At 35.3% G+C, this 15,513-nt stretch overlaps 1 protein-coding gene across 5 annotated transcripts in view; it reads left to right on the forward strand.

Moving 5' to 3' along the window:
* LOC143354974 (proton-coupled amino acid transporter 2) overlaps positions 1-15,513 on the forward strand; it is a 120,680-nt gene that overhangs the window by 45,944 nt on the left and 59,223 nt on the right. Inside the window, exon 1 of one of the 5 annotated variants that reach the window (XM_076789395.1) lies at positions 13,827-13,831. The exons of the other annotated variants lie outside the window; for them this stretch is intronic. The gene's annotated coding sequence lies outside the window, so the exon portion shown is untranslated. Of the gene's footprint in view, positions 1-13,826; positions 13,832-15,513 lie in introns of those variants that run through there. 5 annotated transcript variants of the gene reach the window in all.

A 15,513-nucleotide genomic window follows, 5' to 3' on the forward strand; every position in this document is an offset into this window, starting at 1 on the left:
GTGCCAGCAACTGTACAAAAAAATCGTACATCAATTTTGAAGGAGTTGTTGTAAAGAGGGGGCTTCAATCTTCGAACCTATGGCAGTTTCATTTAAAAATAAACAAAAAATATTTATTTGAAAAATGTTTGAATTTGCAGCATTCTTCTAGGGAATTGAGTCTTAGGTTTTCCACATGCTACATCATGTGAAAATATCTTACGACGAAATGAACACTGGTTTGTGCAAATAGAGGCTTCGAGCTACAAAATGAGTCCGACTTATGGTTGTACTATTTGCTTTTACCAAATTATCACAATTTAAGTGTCGACAATTTGTCGTAAAGCGGAAATGTTCAATTTTTTTTTGGTCCACTGTGTATTGATACTTTACTGTAGTTGGAAGGAGTCGAAATTCCCTGCTCGAAATAAACGTTTAGCAACTGCCCGCTTAAATTAGACGCTATATGATTATGTTGCGAGCATGCGGAAAGAATTGTTTTACTGACAGCGTTTATCCGGTTAGGTTTGCTACGCGTAGGTTGTAATTACTGTCGAATTGGTTTAATATCTAAACTGGTACCGATCCTTTTTCACTCGAATGAATGACACCTGGTACAATTGAGCGCTTCCTTGTTACGAAATTCTCGACCTTGCACGACGGAACGATTAGCAGCCGTCGAACGCGTCGTTGTGTTACTTGTACCATGACAGAATAGCAACTAAATATACCAAACGTTTTAGCGTTTCCCTGGCATTCGCTAATGGAATAGATTCGAAGCTGTAGGTAGAACGTTGAAAATTAGATTTCGGGTAATTTCTGTGTAATACTTTTACGAACTAGTTCATAAAGAAAGGAATTGGAGAACATTTTTTTTCTCCATTGATTTGAGACTCTGACCTGCTGGGACTGCATCGTGGAGTTTGTGGATCCTGGGTACGTTTGATTACCTAATCCTATTTTCTCTGTGTATATATTATCCTGTTTTCACCCTATCGAATCACTGAATTCTGTTGGTTAGTAATAAAATTGATTCGGCCTCTGAAAATGATCAAATAAAGAATTTACCATTAATAATTAAAAAACTGTAAATACGATGTTTATTCTGACTTTTATGTAACTACTTCACTTAATACTGGCTGGCGAAAAATTACTAGACCATTTTAAAATAGAATGACCTTTTTATTTTTCTAATGTTCATATTCATTCTTTTATCTTTGTGCCATCCGGTATAAGTATTATCTGTTGTTACCTTTAAATTTTCATTTTAAATATGCACAAACTGAAATGCATGTATATATCCCAATTAATATAACTTTTCAATTTTCCTAGTGAACTTTTCTTGGATTTGATAGTAAAAGAAAACTCTGTGGCTTATAAAAATAAGTATATTTTCTTGAATTCGTTTTGGAGATGATTGACAAATTCTAATTTTTTAAAAACGGAACACTCAGCTTTATGTTTTAATTTGTCGAATGAAAGTGTTACAAAATGGCAAAGTTATTTGTTTGAGTAGACTAGAACATCTGCAGTGAATATTCCAATTGATTTAGGTATTAGTACGAATGTACCGTCTGAAATGTAGCGTACGAATTTTGCAACCTTTCAATTGTTCTAGGAATGGCAGCAATTTGAAGAAAAAAAAAACATGTCTTTACTAAAAGAATCAATTTTAGATGCTAAAATATTGAAAAAAAATCAATGAACCAATCAATTTTTGATAATAATTAAGATATCGAAAAAAACGCTAAATTGTAGAGTACATCATATAGAATACTAGTACAGTAATTGGCTCTCAAACAGTAATTGGGTCCCTCATACTACTTTCGTTAAAATAAAACTGACTCTTCAGTATCAATTTTGGGAAACGTACACTGCGATAAATTTCCCGGCAGCTCCTCGTTCTAACAATTACGCATCTTGAGAAGGTCACAGAGAAAGTAAACAGATGATTAGATAATTTCGTATGATACAATCCTGACGGATGTTAATAACAATATCGTTAAACGCAGAGATAGAAGAAGATGGTCTATAACTTGTTCTGCTTTACACATTTGCGAAACATTCTCAGTTGCGCATACCGCTACAGAAAAACCTCAGAATTAATTTGTCCTCGTCTTGTCCTCGTCGCGAACGAAATAATTCTGCAACGGAAAGATATTCCTGCGTAACTTTTCACTGAAATAATCGGTTAATGCAATTTGTGACGCTTGAAATTATCGCACATTAAAATGTGAGTTAATGTTATCGTAAACTATGTACCAGTAACGTTGCAAAATGAATTGAATCCTAAATTGATGTCTGTCAATTCGAACTGTGTTTATCAGCAACTTTCGTTAGAGTAGATTAGAATACTGGAATATGTACTCAGTTTATTTCCACTATTATTCATACACGTAACACAACTTTCAATCTGAAACTAAATGGTTCACACAGTATGTAGAATGTTTTACGTAAATGAAGATTAAAGATGAAAAAGAAGATTCGAAATTGATTACCATAATTTAAGACCAAGGGACTGTTTAGGAACACCGACGTACTAAATATTTTTAATTCATTGAATTTGTTAAAGAAAAAAAGGACTGTTTATTTGGCTCCTGTACATACTTTGCAACCGATGCACAAAAATTATATTTTGTATATGGATCCGCAGTTTAGATCTGATTTTTATTTTGCTAAGAACATTGTCAATACTTATCATTTTATTTCAGTGATGTTTTTTCTTCTTTAGAGCACTTTTTATATTCTATTTTATCTCCATAGCTAATTTGTAAGAATCACCATTTTTTCTTCGACAATTTACCCTCTTGAAGATAAAAATGAAAGAAAGGATATGATTCGAAATTCCAACGTTTTTCTTTGCGCCTACATTACCGAAAAGAGTATCGTCATGCAAAAAGATCCAATTACCGGATGTTGCATTTTCACACAATTTCCTTACAGTAAACGTAAACGCACTTTGCCAGTATATTATCATTATTTCATAGTGGAGGGAAACTGTCCGTACCAGTGAAAAATTTTAGATCATTTTAGCTTTCTATTACAATACACAGTGTCCAAAATTCAACAGGCTCTGTTGTACCCACTTTCACTCGTTTTGCGCCTATTGAACCAAGAACCATAAAAATTTCACAAAATTGAAGTTATTTACTTAATGCAGATATTCAAATTTATTGCAGTAATAATTTTTCAACCTTTCTGAATGTTGCAAATTTGGAACCAAATCTGGTACAGTGTGTTTTGACAAATATTTTATTCCGTCACAGAGGGACATTTAAATTGAGTGTAAATATACAGTGTTTACTCGATGTATGATTAAAACTCGGGTCTAGACAGGGACAATAATCGGCCAGGAGATACTATTCTTTGATCCACGCCGAAAGTAGAAGAGGACAATAGTGATAATAGAAAACAATGAAAAATAAGGAAGTTTTGTTAATGGAATAGTAGTGGTCTCCTGGTCTCACACCGACATACCCGACCTGTATTATGTTACACTCCTCAGCGACCAAGGTCTCTCGAGCTTCAGGGCCCCTCATGTGGTATACCCCGCGGCAGTAGGGATAGTTCTGGGACTTTTATCGGCTAGGCATTTGGTACATATATAGAGTAAACACTGTATTGGGTTGGAACGATAAAATTAAGATATTTTTTCATAGATTTATTCAATGACAAATTACCGTAATTTGGGGCCTACTGCATAATTCAGTGTAATTTCATAACGAAAGTTAAAGTGAAAGTATCTCAGGAATGGTAAGTGTTAGAACAAATGTACCTTAGTACAGTGGAACCTTGATAAGTCGAACTTGAAGGGAAGGGAAAAAATTATCCATTTTTCTATTTGCGAAGCTGTAAACAAAGATAAATTCAAGTTTCAAAAGTCAATCGTTTATTGTATAGCTTCAATCAAATATACAACTCGTGTACTGCATATATATATATAAAAATAATTTTAAGACACATTTTATGCTGGAAATATTACTCTTTATCATTAAAAATAAATCTGTAATTTTGCTTTGTGTTAGCCTTTTAATGTATTGCAAATCAATAGTTATTTACATTGCGAATAATGCAGAGAACTAATTTTCCTCAATATTTCAACCAATGTTAATGTTTTTAGCTTGCGCTTAGAACTCATATTGTTATATTCCAAGTAAAGAATTAGGAACGACAGAACTGTGTTTTAATGGATTCATGCAATGTTTCATAGCCAACTGCAATGAAGAAATAAATAGAATTTTGGAGAGTGTGAAAGATGAAATGTAAAATTATTTGAATTTTATTTGCCATTCAAATAATGAAATAATTTGGAAAAAATTATTTGACTGTTCTAACAAAGTAACATTATTTCAAATGACATGTAGTTAAATAAAATATCATTTTAACGATCATTTTTCAAATAATTTGTATCGATACTGCAGAATCCTGCGCAAAACTTCCGAAACGTATTACGTAGCGAGATTATGCTCGCTTTCTATCTAGAAAATCGAGCGGCGATCCGTAACGTTCCCTAATCGCGGTCGTTCGATCGTGTTGCAAATAAGGCGAAGCAAAATCATCCAGCAGAATGAGTCATGTCGAACGCGATCGTGATGGAATTCGGTTAATGGCGAGAAGGAGGAAACACGTCAGACGTTGTCAGCGGGGTAGCAAGGGGGATGACCGATTAGATTCGGGTGCATGTTCCATGCGATTCGAAATAAAATAGATTGACGCGGCACGCTTATCGTTCGTCTCGTCCCCGTTTACGCTCAGAGCAAAGATTGCCGTATCTTAATGCGTTAATAAAAAGTTATCTTGTTGAAAAAGTTTTTCAGTTTGGAACCGGAGAGAAACCGGTTCAAAGAGAATCGCGTGCGCCAGACGTGATAGCACGTGTCAATCGGCTGATTAATTTGCTATACAACAGTCGGCAACGAGAACATGCAAGTCACCCGTTTTTCACGCATTCTGCAGACAACGTGGAGCTTCATTGCTTGTTAATATACTCGGAAACGATTCGTTTATGTTACGTCTCGCGTGGACTCGACAATCAGTTGTGTAATTGAAATGGTCGTCATTCTGCATGCGAAAATGTGGGCTCACAGGATCAAACGAAATTCTTTCTTTCGAACAAATTGTCCAATTCATGTTTGAATCATTTAGGTTCACGTATATGATTTTACAAATTCGCATGAAGACATTTTTCAAGTATAAATTCGTTTTAATTAGACTGTGGATATTTATGCAAAACAAAAATTGTCCGGGCTAGAGTTCCGAAAATTGACCAAATCCAATTAAACTAAGATTTGATAAATAGGTTCATCTTGCATTAAAAACACGTTTCCCAGAAGCATTTTTGGCGACTCGAAAAAATTTGTTCATCATATGAATATAATTTCCTACCTTATCCTTACAGCAAATTCTGCCCGTTGACGGAACACGTGTTTTAGGATGGAGTCCCTCCCCCAAAACCTGCTACCACCCAAACTTAACACAGACCTAACAAAAATTTCTCGGTAAGGTAGAAAATGGTAATAATATGACGAAAAATTGTTTGTCGAGTCACCAAAAATCCTTTTGGGAAACACGTTTTAAATACAAAATCAGGCTACGTGCAAAATTTGAGCTCAATCGGACTTGACCGATTTTCGGAACTTCAGCTATTGTCTGCATCGATTAGACGAAAGTGGGGTTACGTAAGAATTGAATCCTCCTCTTAATAATTCTAATGAGTTGTACAGGGTGTCAAAAAATTATATATCACGGCCACCATAGCGTGATTCTACACCTACGATTTGGTGGAAATTGACATAAAAAACTCCCCGCAAAATTGACCTTGACCTTGAAAATCAAGGTAAAAAAACAAAAATTTTTTGTTTAATCGTGTTCTACTGGTCATAAGGATCAACTTTGTGAAAGAAACCATGGGTCGCATCTCAACCGTTCTCTTAAAAAATGATGTTGCATTTCTTATGATTTTTGCAGCTTCTTTATTTGTAAATTTTTTACATCCAGCGACAATATATAAGTAAATAGCAGCACTATTGACAAAGCAGCGGGGAATTATGCGTTAACTCGAGAAATATAAGAAAATAGAGCAGAAGAAAAACTGGGGAAACTTTATTGGTCGAAAATACTACAAATTGAATCGTCTGTAAAAGCATGATAAAAATTTGTTTGTGCATGAATCTATTGCGGATTTGAAGAATGAATCTTCCTCTTTATAACGACTGCTTAAAACTTAATCTGCGATTTTTTTGGCTGTTTTATTGAACAAAAATGAGGAACAAGGTTGATCGTATAAGACCTTTATAGTGTACCCTATATTATTGCAAACATAAATAAATAAATAAATCGATTAAAAAAAATCGTAGATCAAGTTTTAAGCATTTGTTGTAAATGGGAAGGGCTACACTCTTATATTGTTATACTAATGATATATTGTTGTACTATTTTTTAAACAAAATTATCACAATTCCCCGACAATTTCTCGAGAATGGGAAATTTCGTGTTCAAATATTTTTTGGAACCATTGTATAACGTTTTATCCATTTATCTTAAGACAAAAGTTTGAAGAATTTTAAAATGCGTCATCCTATGCTAATGTATTAACACGTTCAATGTCACCATTTGTTTCATTGCTGATCTTCGTTGTTAAAATGTTTTCTTAAATTTAACGTTCCTCCTTCATGAAATATTATACAATTTAGCAAAGGAAAGTCATGGATTCCTGAGTACATATGATATGCTCTACGATTCCTTTTTTTTTTAATTTAAGCACTTTTTCTCGTCATTAAGATCATTTTGCGCTCTATTATAAGTCTTAAGATTTACTCAGTGTAATTACCATTGGTTGTATAAAAGAATCAATCAATCATCATCGATCATTGGTGAGACTGAAATGCTGTTGACATTAAATGATCTTGTCACATGTGTTCAGTTGTTTAATGTCAGTTCAGATAAACGACGTCTCTCGCATATGAATTTAATGTCAGCAAGGAGCAAGTTATTTTGCTACTTTCGTATATTTATTTGTAGGAAAATTGAGATGACATGTTTTCCTTTAATTTCCATTGTTCTTTTTCCCCGTTTGGTTTGTTTCATTTTAAATTTTTTAGATTGTTTACAAATAAAATGTATCACTTTTAAGATATTATCTTTTTCTGTTATGTATAGAAACATTTTACGACTTTCGAATTGATTTTTACATTTGTTCACATTTGCTAATTGTTTGAACATTGATATAGTCACCATCAAACTCTATAAACCCTATTAACTTATAACATGTAATACTGATATTTTGCTATTCTAACACGATATTAACGATAATGATCTTTTCAATTTTAGGTTCAATTTGATTAAAATAACTTTTGTATCGTGCAGCTATAGTATTGTCTGTTTCGAAACCTGTGAAATATGAGCCGTTCACAGGTCAAAATGATTAATCAGTGAGTAACAATGATTAACAGTGATTGAAAATCACCTCTCAAGTACAGTGTCTTCAGGGACATATATCGACTGGAACATACTATTTTTTGGTACAGTGTCGAACGTAGAAAAGGACAGCGAAGCTCGAGTGGCCTCGGTCGCCGAGGAGTGTAAATATAATACGGGCCGGGTGTATCGGTGTGAGACCACTACTACTCCAATAACAAAACTTATTTATTTTTCATTATTTTTTTTATGGAACTTTGAACAACATATTCGTGGCATTTTTCTAACGAAAATGGTACCAAATATGATATAATTTCGATAATATTTATATGTTGGTGAAAGTCCAATAAAAAAATAATGAAAAATAAAGAAGTTTTGTTACTGCATTAGTAATGGTCTCATACCGATACATCCGACTCGTATTATGTTTAAACTCCTCGGTGACCAAGGCTACTCCAGCTTTGGGGCCCCTCACGGGGTATACCCCGCAGCAGTGGGGATAGTTCCAGGACTTTTATCGGCTAGATATTTGGTACATATATCGAGTAAAGACTGTATTTGTATATTTCTTTACCAAAGTAACTTGGTTTGTACTTAATGTTTCATATTTAAAATTTTCCTTAATCCTTAACTGGTATACTTTTTTTCCGTGGGAAAATGCTTTTCGCATACCCCGGCTCCCTGAGGGAAGCCGGGGTTATGTGGGACTATCCCTGGGGAGTATCCCCAGAGACTACCCACTAAAAACCCACACCCACCTAAGCTAAAGGGGAGGTGCCTGGATCACGCGGGTACTCAACAGGGCACCTCCCAGCTAACATACTACCCGAGGGAGGGGGTTAGCCTCCCCCATTGCCTACTCTATAAGACCCCGGGCGGAGGGACCCGTCCGGTGTCCCCATCCCTAGAGCCTTCGGATTCGGCTTCCCGAGCCCCAGCTCGGTCCACCCACAGCTCCCGGAGTCTTCGTGCCCCGCTCGAAGCCGGTGACCCGAAGGAACCAGCCTCGGCCGAGGCAAGAAGACGCTGCCACCGGAAAGAAGGGCCGTCGGAGGCGCGATCCGGCACGCCCCGACCCTTCCTACCCAACCCCCCACGGATCCCCCTCCCGTTATAGGGCAGGGACGGATCGGCACCCCCCTCCACACCGAAATTTATCCCGGGGGTGTCGTCCCAACACTGTGGGTGCTACGCTCCCCCCAGGGAGCTGGGGTCAGCTCACACCCCGAGCCCCCGAATCCACCGCCCCCCTGGTGGGGCACACCCTTAACTGGTATACTGGCATCACTCATGACCCCAATAAAATTCCTGTACACTGTATGTACCACTTAAGGGTTAATAATCAGAACCACTATCACTGAATGACAAAATTGGAAGAACTTTTATAAATGAAGGTACCTATATTATTTCATTAATCTTCTTTGCTTTCTATTTTGTGGAGGTAATCAATAAATATAACGTATGTCAGCCATCGATTAGGAAATCATTTTTGTTACAATTTGAAGTGTCGAAAAGAAAACTTCAGAAACCGTGCAATTGACGTGCCGCATTGTTACGGAGGGGAAGGTTGGTCAAGTCACTGCCTAAATCGTATGTTTCGAATTTTGGACGTAACACCCCAGCAACAGCGCTAGCGGCTTTAAGCTAGCTTCTAGCGGCAATAATATGTACACTTTAATCAACCATATTGGTTTACGTGGTGTATATCTGTCACAGACGGCGTTAACAAATTCTCCCAAAAAGTGAAGTTACTGCTGTTTTCTTATAATTTTCTGTATATGTTTGGTAATTTATACACTAAGTAAATTATTGATAAAGTCACACTCCTTATTACAGATACATAGATTCTGTAGTATTTAAATAGTTGTTTAGTAAAAGCAAAACCGTATTAACTTCATTCAATGTTTTCTTATGTTCATTTGAAATAAAACTTTTGTGGTACCTTAAGTTGTACCCGCATGAGATTCTCAAACTGTACTGGCAGAAGACATCGAAGAAAACATGCTTCAGTGCCTAAAATATAAGACAAGGGTGCATGATCTTTGCGCTGAAGTTAACAAAAAAACAAAGAAATATATTTGTGATGTTTGTACTAATTGAATATGTGAAGATGATATGATAAAAATATTTCCATTTAAATAAATTACTTAAGACATGTTTACATATTTTTGTATAATTTTATTTTTTGGTACGACTTAAGGTGTATGTGGTACGACTTAGAGATCGATATCCTTAGTCGTACCAATTATAACTTTTTGTATATATGTTAATAATTACTATTTCCATTAGTATTTTTTCTTTCTGATGTTAGAGATGTACAGTGTATTCAATAAAGTTTCAGTTGATACAAAAGTTATTAACATAAGTTATATTCCTTTCGATTTATGGTCATTTTGCCTTATGGGGTACGACTAAACCAACCTTACCCTACATCTCTGGAAGATCCGAAATTATTGAAGAAGTGATCATTGCAACAAATATTAGCAGGATTTTTCTGACCGCTATTTTGACTCAATCGATGCGTTACATTTCGAAAAAACGCAAGCCTGATCTCACAGAAACCGCGCCTCGCCCATTCAACAATCAAAGGAGTTCGACACTCGGATGTCAAGCGTCATCGGGGCGTAAATACAATGGGATTGTGAGGTCATCGGAATCAAACGATGAATAGTTTGTAATTGTTGCGGCTTGTGCACGCGTGCACGTGCTTTTCGCACGTATTCGCGCGTGTACGTCGGCCACTACTTGATGATGATACCGATGATCGAGCGCACCGTTCCTGAAGAAGATGATTCCACCGTTTCGAGCACGCACGCGCTGATGATTTAACGGGGCATTACAGTGTGGGCGGGTCAAGAATCGATTTTCTTTTATTGTAATTTTGTAAAAGTACCTATAGAACCTTAAAAATATTTCCCCAAAATTGTACGCTTAAATTCATTGAAATGACAAAGTTATACTAGACTGCGGATTTTATGCATTTATGATAAAACTGAATTGGTAAAGTATCAAATTGTGAAGACATGAAAACAATGGAAGAACACTACGATGTCATATTCGATTTACTCAGATTATTAAAAGGAAAAGTACATTTTTATTTCACTTCTCTTGCATACTTTTGACTTGGAAAATTTTTATTTTGCATAAAAATCCGCACTATAGTTATGACGTATCCAGGAGAACAATGCTTCGGAATAGCGGCGTCACTAGAAAAATTTAAACGTGTTTTTATCGGAACGTATTTTCTCGGGCGTAGATAGTTCTCTACGTGATCGATTGCTCTGAAATTTTGGCAAGCCATTTCGCATACCACTATATAGCTCTCGCCGGTACCAAAATTTTATTTTTACGTTGAATTTATCATACGCTTTTTTTATTAAAAAAAATTACCGGAATGAGAATGACATTTTGGAATACGGAATTTAAGCATTCGCCAATTCGTTTTCCCAATTTTTAAGGTCGGTTATTCATTTTTATTTCTGATTAAGAATCATCTTGATTCTTTTGATTCAGTCCACTTTGAGATTTTTAAACATGCATTTATTGCAAAGCGAAATAGAATCGAGAAACAAGTAATTAAAACTGTAGAAAAAAATTGTTCTGTACGACGAAAAATTATAAATGTAAGACGTTCCATCGCATAGCTTTGAAAAAAATTCATGAAAATTGTTATGTTTTGCAGTATTTGCATGAGACTGCACCATTTGCATGAGAAATCAATCAATGATATGCGTTTGCCTGGCTGGCCTTATCGGCTTATCTCGTGCTGCGAACGATTCCGCGCGTCGCCAAATGCTAACGACGGAATATTACTTCAACGTCAACGTGGACAAAGTGTTAATCGAACGAATTTCGCATGCAGCCGCTCGCAAAAGCATTCGAACATTCATAACAACCAAGCACTAAAAGCGTCGAATTTATTTGCTTTTTCAAAGTATTAATTTTTATCAAAACGTTGCATGATTAAATTTACAAGATACAATGTCTACTCGATTATATTTATTATTATACATAACATATATTAACTGATATTATTGAAAAAATTGAATATTCATTATGCTTTAAAAATAAGTATAACAGTAATTAGGTCCCTTACCCTAGTGTTAAACAGTGCAAATATTATCCCTGTTTCACGTATATTCAAATCAGAGATAGAAATAAATAGCTGTATTTTGTTTTCTTTTCGTATATTTCGTTTGAAGAAATATTTATTCTTATGGAATAGATCTTGTCAAACCTGTATAACAAAGGTAAACAATTACAATTTAGTACAATTTATTTAGAGCGTTTATTAAAAGAGGTTTCATAAGAGAAATGCAAACGACCTTTGAACTGTGAATTACCTACATAAGATTTAATATTGTTGTATTTTCATTCATTGGATAGTGTCCAGTATTCATCACAGGTCGAGAACTTTTTTAAAGTGGACAAATCTGGCATCTGTTATAGACAAATTTTTATTTGTCGATTTTGTAAATTCTATTCAAACTAGAAATTTGACTCTCCCTTTTTATCTCTTCTTACCAAAATTTAAAACGTGTGACGTTTTTTGAAAAAAGTTCCACGCTCCACGTTTTAAATAGGAACTATTCAAAAGTTTCTTAATTGTTTAGATTTCTGATTTGAATCCACGTGTATTCAGTCACCTGTGCATTAATACATCCATAATTTAATTTGTCCAGTTTTAGAACATTAATATTGATTCATGGACCGAAATTAAAACGTCAATTTTAGTAACAAAATTTATTGAATAAATTGTCTGTTTTGATACAAAAGAACTTACATATTTACATTTTCTGGTAAATTATAATTTTCTGCTGGGGATTGTTACCTGAAAATATGTATGAAATATGTGTGATGGATCAGAAGATATGTGACACTCTTCGTTTTTGTAGATGTTATTATAGATAAATACGAATGTTTGAATATGTTAAAACCTGATTTTATTAAAAGTGCTATAAAATTGGGATTATTGAACAATTTTTGTTCGAGCAAGACAATGATCTAAAATATGTATACAAGGTACAGTATACCTTGAAAGAGATGGTTTCTGAGGTCATTTGAAGTAACTTCTTCCTTAGCAAAAATCTCCGCTTCAGCTTTTTTAAGGAATTATTAACAGAAAACACGGACGAATCAGAGCGCCGGTATAGGGAGAGTGCATGATGACTGTAATGCCGCTAGTGGATAGAATGTGAACTATTGGCAACGAAAATACATATGTCATATACTATTAATGTTAATATTAACTGTCAACATTCGTTAACAACAACGAATTTGATGCAATAACCGCAACAGTATTGTTACATCAAAGGGTTCTCTACTAGTTCTGTGGCAAAAATAAGTGATACAAATGCTCCAGCTGTATCATTTTACTGTTCTCCTGCTGCAAGCGTGCATTCGACGTCAAAGCAAGCAAAGCCAAAAAATCTCGTTTCAGCCACAACATCGGCAGTTATTAAACTCTTGTGAACACACTTATATTCAACGACATTTAAAACGTGGTCAGCAATAAATAACTGCTAACCATTTTTTTTATCACATTCCCTGTAACCTTCAAATTGCACTGGTTGAAAACCAAATTTTATAATTTTTTCCATATTTTAAGTACATATGCTATTTTTACTGCCAATTGTTCCAAAAAATAACTGCAGGCGTCGCTACGTCTATAGCAGCCGTCTATAGTACGTTGCTTATAGCAAACGGATTCCGGCTTGGTGCTAGATCCCGCTGAGCGTGGCGTTTCTGCTGGCTGAGCCAGCGTCCGTCCGCTGTAGCTGCGCTCTGATTGATCCGTGTTTTTCATTAATAAATCTTAACAAAGCTGGAACGGAAATTTTCGCTAAGAAAAAAGTTACTTCAAATGACCTCAGGAACCACCCCTTCCAAGGTTTTTCGAAATTTTTGGGACACCTGCTAGATGCCCCCACAAAAGACTATATAAATTCGCTTCCTTTGTTTACAGGTTCAGCTAATTGTGTACATTAGTTATTGTTTATTCATTTCATGTTGTCTAAAACGCACCGATGGACTATGTGTGTTAGCGACAGTTTGTTTTTGAAAGAAATCGAAGGCAGATAATTCGACGCTAGTCCGCTTTCGGTTAATTTATGGTAGGGTCGAGGGTTCGCGTAACCTCTCAAAGCCGTAGTTCCTGTCGACGGACAAACCCCAGATGATGTCTGGCAACTCGAAGTTGTTCAGGTACTCGATGGGGCGCATTCGTTGACATATGTTTGGAAAGTTAGGAATCTTTAAGGATGGCAGACGACCCGACGTCGCACAGTGGGCAATTTGGACGAAATCGGATTCAAAATCAAAGAACTTTCGATAGGAATGAGGTAGAGCGATGAAATTTTTTTTAAATGAAAGCTGAACCTTTGTAAAATATGGGAAAATAGAGAGATTATTACCATCCAATCATTTCAACGAAAAAATGACTTCATTAGTTTTTGTCACAAAAATCTATTTTTTGCAAAATCCTGAGGCCGTAGACAAATTTTGAGACCAGATTTGAAATCAGCGTGAAAAAATCTATGGGAAATGATGTATAGTATGTTAAAAAAAAATTTTTTCCGCGCGTGGTATTGGAAAAACTAAAATTTTCTTGAATTTGTTCGCGTTTAACGAATTTTCTCGAGGTTAAAAAACGTTCGTACCACAATCTCTCTATTTTTTCCATATTCTACAAAGTTGCAGCTTTCATTTAAAAAAAATTTCATCGCTCTACCTCATTCCTACCGAAAGTTCCTTGATTTTGAATCCGATTTTGTCCAAATTGCCCACTGTGCGTCGTACTGCTATCTTAAAGAACAAAGATAGTCCTTATGAAGGATCTGGCCACGGAGTGGGGGAAGGCAAGGGTGCCTTCTGGTAAGAGGACTGTGTGAGACCGCTCAGCACTTACCCCAGAACCTTGGAAAAGGGCAGTTTATAAGAATTTTCTAACATGTGTTTTATGCATTTGCAGCGAATTTGAACTTACAAAGCACAATAAATAGAAATACAGTGTTTACTCGATATATGTCCAAAACGCGGGTCTAGCCACAGACATATATCGACCAGGAGATACTATTCTTTGATCCATGCTACCTAACACTACTCGGTGACCGTGGTCCTCGAGCTTCTTGGCCCCTCATGAGATGTACACCGCGGTAGTGGAGATAGTTCTGGGACTTTTATCGGCTAGGCATTTGGGACATATATAGAGTAAATACTGTACTAACATTTCTTGTAGTGTTTTTCTATTTAAATGATCACCCTGATCAAGTTCTTAATAGAAAATAGAATGTTCACTAAATCATTGACTTTAAACAATTTTGTTTACGAAGATGTACATCTGTGGCATCGTTTGGTTAAACATTATGCTTATTAAAGATAGTATTTTACAAAATAGAATAAATTATTTTTTGCTCGTCATATGATTTTAATTGAATATCCCTTTTATAGTCGCAGTGTTATTTAATAAATATAACTTTCTTTCGATTGCTGTAGTTTTAAAATGTTACCCATATTAGAACATCATAATTGTACATGAAGATTTTTACATTTGTCACAATTATATTGGACGTGTTCAGAAGTAAACGATTGTTTGATTATGTACAATGTATAAACTCAGTTTTGTTAAAGACTATACTTTGACGTCCATGATCGCATTACTTAAAGCTATGAATATAGAAGTGTTCATATCATAGTGATTATGCACCGATTTCCGGAATAGATATTGATAATTATTCATGAATTTCGGAATAAATTATTTTTTTACGGGGTCATATAGAGGGTGTCCCAAAATGTTGTACTTCTTTGAAAGAGGTTATTCCTAAGGTCAATTGAAATAACTTTTTTTAATTTTTGTGACGCAATTTAGGCACACATTTTTCAAAGAGGTCGCAACAGCTAAGTGGTTAAGAAACAAATGCCCAAAGTACCAGAGCTGTATCTTTACAATTTTTAGTTATCGATTTGTATTGAATATTTTTTATTTTATTCGTTTTGGTTGCATTAATGGAATTTTTGTTGAAAATAGATCGATGTGAAGGTATTTTTAATTTTGGTCACAAAAAAATCACTTTCCACACCACTTTTTCGCACGAACTTTTTCCAAGCGCTGTCAGTAGG

Source organism: Halictus rubicundus, chromosome 6 (assembly GCF_050948215.1).
Source record: "Halictus rubicundus isolate RS-2024b chromosome 6, iyHalRubi1_principal, whole genome shotgun sequence".
Classification (NCBI taxonomy): domain Eukaryota; kingdom Metazoa; phylum Arthropoda; class Insecta; order Hymenoptera; family Halictidae; genus Halictus; species Halictus rubicundus.